The sequence below is a fragment of the Humulus lupulus genome, chromosome 1, assembly GCF_963169125.1.
Source record: "Humulus lupulus chromosome 1, drHumLupu1.1, whole genome shotgun sequence".
Classification (NCBI taxonomy): Eukaryota; Viridiplantae; Streptophyta; class Magnoliopsida; order Rosales; family Cannabaceae; genus Humulus; species Humulus lupulus.
Genome location: NC_084793.1, coordinates 64,130,297 through 64,137,465, shown reverse-complemented (window position 1 = coordinate 64,137,465; position 7,169 = coordinate 64,130,297). Strand labels below are relative to the sequence as shown.

The 7,169-nt window shown below is 29.8% G+C and overlaps 1 long non-coding RNA gene across 1 annotated transcript; it reads left to right on the top strand.

Annotated features, from left to right (window-relative positions):
- The first annotated feature begins 335 nt into the window (after nt 1–335).
- Nucleotides 336–5,269, top strand: LOC133788554 (uncharacterized). The gene is made up of 3 exons (XR_009873289.1): nt 336–445; nt 522–574; nt 5,086–5,269. It is a non-coding gene; the product is annotated as an uncharacterized LOC133788554 (long non-coding RNA).
- The last annotated feature ends 1,900 nt before the right edge of the window (nt 5,270–7,169 follow it).

Here is a 7,169-nt window from a genome sequence, read left to right as displayed (position 1 = left end):
TATTTTGTTTATTTAAATAAAATAAAATAAAAGAAAGGGAAAGGAAGAGGGTGGATGTGTAAAGCATGGTGGGAAAGGAGGGATTTCATTACCATTTGTATTTGGGGTGATTTTTAGCTAAAAAGGTAAGAGGAGTTGTCATCTTTATGCACTATTTATTTTTCCCCTAATTAAGAAAAATCAAATAAAAACAAAATAAAAGAAAATAAGAAAGAAGGGGAAACTTACATTTTTCTTTCATTAGGCTACTATGGGCTAGGTTAGAATAAAGAGGGAAGGAAAGAAGAGAAGATCATTTTTGCTCCTTGGGACCAACGGCTAGAGAGAGAGAGAGAGAGAGAGGTTGCCGAATTCTAGAGAGAGAAGGAGCAGGAAAAACATGAAGAAGGAGAGAAGGAGAGAAAGACAAAGGAGAAGAGGAAGAAGGGCATTCGAAGTCTCTAAGGTATGGGTTTGGGTTGTGATTTTCTTTTTCTCTTCTTCTTGGTTCTAAGTTTAATGGAAGTTCTTGGTGATGCTAGGTTCTAATCTCACAAGAGCATAGGGATTGTTGTTTAGGGTTTGGCCTACAAGGGTAAGAGTGCTTTGCTTTACTAATGTTGATCTATTTGGGATTTTTGGTTTGTTTGGTCTAATGAGTTGGTGGTGGTAATAAGGTGTGGTGAGGCTAGCAAACAAGAGGGTAACCATAATTTTTTTTTTTGAGTTCTTTGATTTCTATCAAAGGAGGTAATGGAATCTCTATCATTGATTTGGTTCTTATTGTTGTAACCTTTATATATATATATATACTCATGGTATGTGTGTATTTGATTGATTGTTGATGTATGGTGTTATGTCAATTTCTTGTTATGAATATTTGGTTTGATCTTAAAATCATAAGCATGGTGGTATTGATGTTATGATGCCTAAGGTCTTTCCTATGATTTGATGCTATGTTTGGTTTGGCTTAAAGGTTCTATGTGTAAGCATGCAAGGGTTTTGATTATTTTGGCTTGTAGAGTTTCGGCCTAGGGGTGATTACTCAAGTATGTTAGATCATCTTTATGTGTTCATGTCAAACGTAATCTTTGAAACATGATAGGTTGTTTGCAAGATTTTAAATGGTTTCCCTTAAAAGATGTTGATATATACATGTTAGGTTTCATGTGAAAGTAAATGAAGATTTTGTATTTTTATGTTAATGTTCTAGAGGGTTTCAACCTAAGGGGATTTATTGATGCATGATGTTTAATTTGTTGATCTCACCTACACTTACTAGAAACATGTTAGGATAACTTGGAAAATGAAAGAAATTGTCTTAAATCTTGTATAAATTGATAGTAATACATGAAAATTCACATTCGAGATTTTGAAAGCATGAGTTCGAAATGAATTTGATGATGAATATTGGTTGCTGATTTTGTGTATAAAGGATATGAAACATGATGAAAATAATAATTTGTATGCATAAATATTTTTGTAAGTGCTATGATGATTTTATAAAATTAAAAGGGTATTTTAATTTACATTAAAATGATATTTTTACTTAAATAAATACCTACAATTTTTTTTTTATATTTTTAGAGAAAATATGAGTTTTAATTCCAAGATGGTGATTTTTGAAGGTTTATTTTTGTTGCTAGAATTTTTGGTAAAAATTATGAATAGTCTTTTAAGTGAAAGAAAGTTTGTGTGTTTGTTGAAATAATATAATACCCTAAACTATATAAATAATAAAAATGGTATTTTAAATGTAACTTTGAATGTTCACATTTTAATGAGTATAATTTTCCTTTATTTAATTAAGAAAAATGTTTTTGATTGAATTCAATTGTGAGTTTTTAAATAAATTAAATGGTGGCTGAAAGTTTAGTATAATAAATTAAATTATATTTATTTGATTTACATATGAATTTTTACTAAATAACATTAAGTCTTAAATAATACAAGCAAATTATATTTTTCTCACATCAATTTTGTAATTTTATTAATTTAAATAAAATTTGTTATTTTTCTAAAGGAAGCATGATATTTATAAGTACCTTAGATAGTTCAAGCTTTTGTTATTTTCTATGCAATTTAAAAATAATAAATGAATTTATTATTTTTATGAAATAAAAATAATGTCTTAAGATGTTTAATCAACTTAGGGATTTAAAAAGAAATAAATAATGGTGAGCAATTATGTTGTTCAATCCTTATTTTGAAAATGATAGAAATAAGCACATAGAAATTATCGTTTTTAACATCACTTTTTAACAACATTCCCACGTACGCATGTCGCATGCAAATGCACTTTTACGTTAAAAAAAATGTCTTATATTCAATCCTATGATTTTTACTTGAAAACCATGCATGTATAATAGGTCAAAGTTGCATTATTCTTTTGGTGATTTTATTTGTAAAATGAGCATGTTTGGAAAATATGTGTAGATTTCACCATGTGTGCATGGCCCATGCACACATGGGGTATATGAGTTGGGCACAAGAAAGTCATATGTGACGCTAAAGAATGTTATTTGATTATGGTTATAGGCTCGTTATGAAGTTTGTCAATTTTTGCTTTGCTCGGACCTGAGGTAAGGAAGTTAGATAGAGATTTTGTTTATGTATGCTATGAACGGTAAGATTGGTTTGTATGAAGTATGAAATGATGTTGTTAATTGATATGGTGAAATTTGATGAATCATGTATATCCTTTTTGTGTTGATGCTACTGGATTGCATGTATGTTTGTATGTCGTATAATATGTAAATGGTTGTTAGCGTGTTGAACGTGACACAACAAATGGGTTACTAAGGATCTAAGATGTAACCCGAGTTACTAAGGATATAAAGACGTGACTCATATGGCAGACGCGCCGAGGTTATTCAAGGACCAGAACCTCTTGTTTACCTCAAGATGTGACATGGACAAGATAGGGGGCCATGTTCACAAAGATATGATGATAATATTTATGATGATGATGTTTGAATATGTTTATGTAGTAACCGAGGTTACCTTTCTCTTAGACCTCTTTATTTATGTGATTATATGTTGTCTTTATTTTATAGAATAGATTTAACTTGAGTTGTGGTGATAAAATAAGGTTTAATTTTTGAAATATTTAGTGGTTATGATTATAGTACTTAGTGGTTATGATTAGTATAGTATAGTATAGTTTTGTGATATTAGTAGCCTTGTTTGTGGAAAAAAGGTGATTGCGTAAGAATAAATTAATTATAGTATTATTAAGAATTGTTATGGATCGAGTTTACATAAATCCCTAAAGCCCAATAAGATTTTGGGCTTAGTAAATTCAAAATCAGCCTAGAGAATTATAGTTTGTTATTTTATGGTTAATTAGGATATTTGTGGATTAGGTTGTTATTTAGATAATTAAATATAGTTTTCGTAACTTTAGGGTATTGTAACTTCGGACCTGTTTATGACCTAGTTATGTTATGATTTTGGACAAATAGTATTTCTTAGTAGATAATTAAATTAGCTTTCCAACAGTAGAAAGATTGTCTACATCGGAATCCTACAGCTCCAGTTATGTTGATTTTACTATAACTGAGTCCAGAGTTACGAGATTTAGGTAGTTATATGTTGAGATATTTTTACTAGGTAGTTTGATGTTAAATTATTCCTCAATTATTTAATAAAAATATTAATAAGATAATTTAGAGATATTTTCTATAGAAGTTAGGATTCTATTTTATTTAAATTTAAATTAGGATTATAGTTAGAATGAAATTATGATTTTTGAGAGCCTATAAATAGAGCTTCCTTCTCATATTTTTTTTCATTCACTGTTGCTCTCCTTGAGACACAAGCATTTAAGGATCTAAGGTTTTTCTTCAAGATCAAGGTTGAGGTATAGTTAAGTTATGATTGTTTTTGAGTTTTAGATATATTAGTTTATGTTTTAATAATGGTATTATGTTTATGAAATAGGGTTTTAGGTGAGATTAGCATATAAAGGACTCAAGTATAGTTTCTGTGCACCACACTCAAGGTAAGGAAAATTAGGTAGTTTAGTTTATGACCTAGTTTATGTTTTGTATGACCTAACATTTTAGGTACAATAAATGGGTAAGTGTGGCTGGACCTAAGGTGTCCAATGATGTATGACGGACTTATGTCCGGTAGGCTCAATTGCCAACTTGTATGACAGACCTAAGTTGATGTTTGGTAGGCTCGGTTGACAAACTTGTATGACAGACTTATGTTCGGGGCTTAATTGCCACCCCTGTATAAGCACTTATCTTTTTATTATATCTGTTTTGTTATTATGACGTATGACGTATGACCTATGATATATTTTGATCTTGTATGATTAGTATAAATTAGTGTTGTTATGAACTCTTGTATGGTATGATTGTTATGACTAATGTTATGATTGTAAGATACAATTTATGATCTAGATCTGTGTGTGATCTATGTTATAACCTAGAATATTAGTATAAATTAGTGTTGTTATGAACTGATGGTATGATAGATTATGACCTTGATTTCTGTTATGAATATAGTATTGCATGTGAAATTATTCGTTATAAGTTTATGATTGATTTTTGTATGAATTACTGTGTATTTTCCTTACTGAGCTTAGAAGCTCATTCCTTTCTTTTATTTTTGTAGAATAAGTTAACTTTAGATAACCGGTGGCGAGTGGATTCCCAATAGCAAGACTGGTGTGAATATGTGGGGGCACTATAGCCGCGTGTTATTTTCTTGGGAAATTATGAACTTTATGATTTAATGTTGCCTAGTTTTAATCTTATTTTATTGTAATGACTGCTATTTATTTTTCTAAAACCCGGGTTATGTTTATTTTAAATTATCAATAAAGAAGACAACACATTTTACGAGTTATTATGTTAATTTTTCAACATCTTTTTTTTCTACAATTATAGCTAGAATTTAGGGTGTTATAGTTTATGATACAAGATGCATGATAACGATGTATGATGATGACGTTAGTGCAATGTATGATGGTGTATGTATATGACGTTGTAGGAGTCTTACACTAAGATCATGTTATGTTGTGTTTTCCTTGTTTGTTATTTGTACTTTCTTACTGGGCTTTTAGCTCACTCCCTTACTTTTCCTTCCATGTAGCAAATAGGGCTTCTGATTGGCACGTGTGGTAATGTGGGGAGTTCCGACATCAGGGTGTGTATGGCGTGGGGGTATCCTGTGGGCGAACAAACGACCAGCTTAAACGCCAAAATTCAAAGGACGATGTTATGTTTTATTTTGATTACTAAACTTGTCAGTGGGACTTAAACTATATTTATTTTTAAAACGTTGCATGAGAACTTTTATTTTATTTTAAACTATTGGGCCCAACTTACATGTTTAAGCAAGGCCCTACTGAAATTTTCATATAATAAGTGATTTTCTTCTATAAGTTTATGAGCATGAAGATGTTTTACAAAGTATTAGTTTAGGGCATTTTACAAATAAATACATTGGACAATAAAGCTCAAAACGACGTTTCTCTTCTTCATTCATTTTTTTTGCAAAATAAATTAAAGAAGGTAAATAATAAAAAAAATGATTTAACAAAATGACAATCTCAAGAAATTAATTCTGATGAGGAAGATCAGTTAAAATCATAACCTTAGAGCATACTTTGAGTTTCAAAAGTTTTTTTTTTTGAAAAACAATATCAAGAAATCTTTTCTGATGAGGAAGATCAGTTAAAACCACAACCTCATCACATACTTCGAGTATCAAGAGATTATATATTTATTATATGGAAGGTTTAACTATGTAATAATTCAAGTATATTTTAAGAAATATTCCTCTATGTATTGGGAAAGTTGCTAAGGAACCACTCGTCCTCCACACATTAGAACTCCTTGAGGTTCAAAAGTGAAGAGGGAATGTTAACACGGACCTTGAAGTCAATTAGGAATAATCATTGGTTTCTACTTATCATATTACACAATTAATCCTAAAAACAAATTAAGTTTCTTTCTTTTTGTATTTTTTTTAACAAAAAAAATAAAAATAGAATTATTTACCTTTTTAAATGAGAACCTTTACTTACTATTACCTTCCCGACAACAGCGCCAAAATTTGATTAACGCCCAAATGTGACTTTCACTAAGTGGTAGTCGTAGTATAGATGAGAGGTCGATTCCACAAGGACGTAAAGAAACAAAGAGACAAATAAAATAGTTAGAAGGTAAGTAATATACGAATAATAAAAGGGAACAATATTTTTGTGGATTTGTTTGTTTGAATGATTAAAATAAAAGACAATAAACAATAAAAAGCTTGGTGAGGCATCGGGGTTCCACAATACATTTTGGTAACCTATTTATTTTTATAATTTGCAAATGTATTTGAGTAATAAAATTTCATACTTGAAGTACATGCACATGTTATTGTTATGAGAAACCTAGAATCGACATAATATTGTTGGCAATATGAAGTAAAAGAATACTCAAAAAATAACAAATTAAGATCTCATGCTAATACTATTGTTATTGGAAATCTAGAAGTGACACTATACCATCTCCGCAATAATGCAGTAAAAGACTACCCACAAAATAATAAAATTAATATAAATTATTTTAATAAAATTATATAGAAAAAGCTTGACTGAATCTGTATAAAATTAATAATAAATATTAATTGCATAAATAATGATAGAAATAATAAAACTCAAATATTTGAACATTAAAACACTTTTATAAATTCAAAATACAAAGCTTCACTCCTATCCTCGCCAAAAGAAAACTCTAGCCTAAGTTAAAAGTCATTCTCACATTTTCTATTGAAAATGTGAGAAGACTAGGCTTAGAGATAAAATGGAGAAAAGGAAATAGAGAGAAAATATGGTAGGAGAGAAGTGTGTATAAAATGAGTGTTTTACAAATTAAAACTACATCCTATTTATAGGTGTAGAATACAAATAAACTATGGTGGAAATAACATGTGGCAAGCTACCATTGGTTGAGAGGGAAGCACATGGATTGCTAATTTTTGTTGAAAAGAAGACACTTCTATTGGTTGAAAATGAAGCACATGGATTACTAATGTTTGTTGGAATGAGTTGTAATTGACATCTCTAATTGGTGGAGAAGAAATTGGATGGATTGGTGACATGGTATCTACATGGATTGGATTAGGCTTTTTCAATTTGGGCTTGACTTCTTTAAATGCTAACTTTCTTCATTTTCTTCCACTTT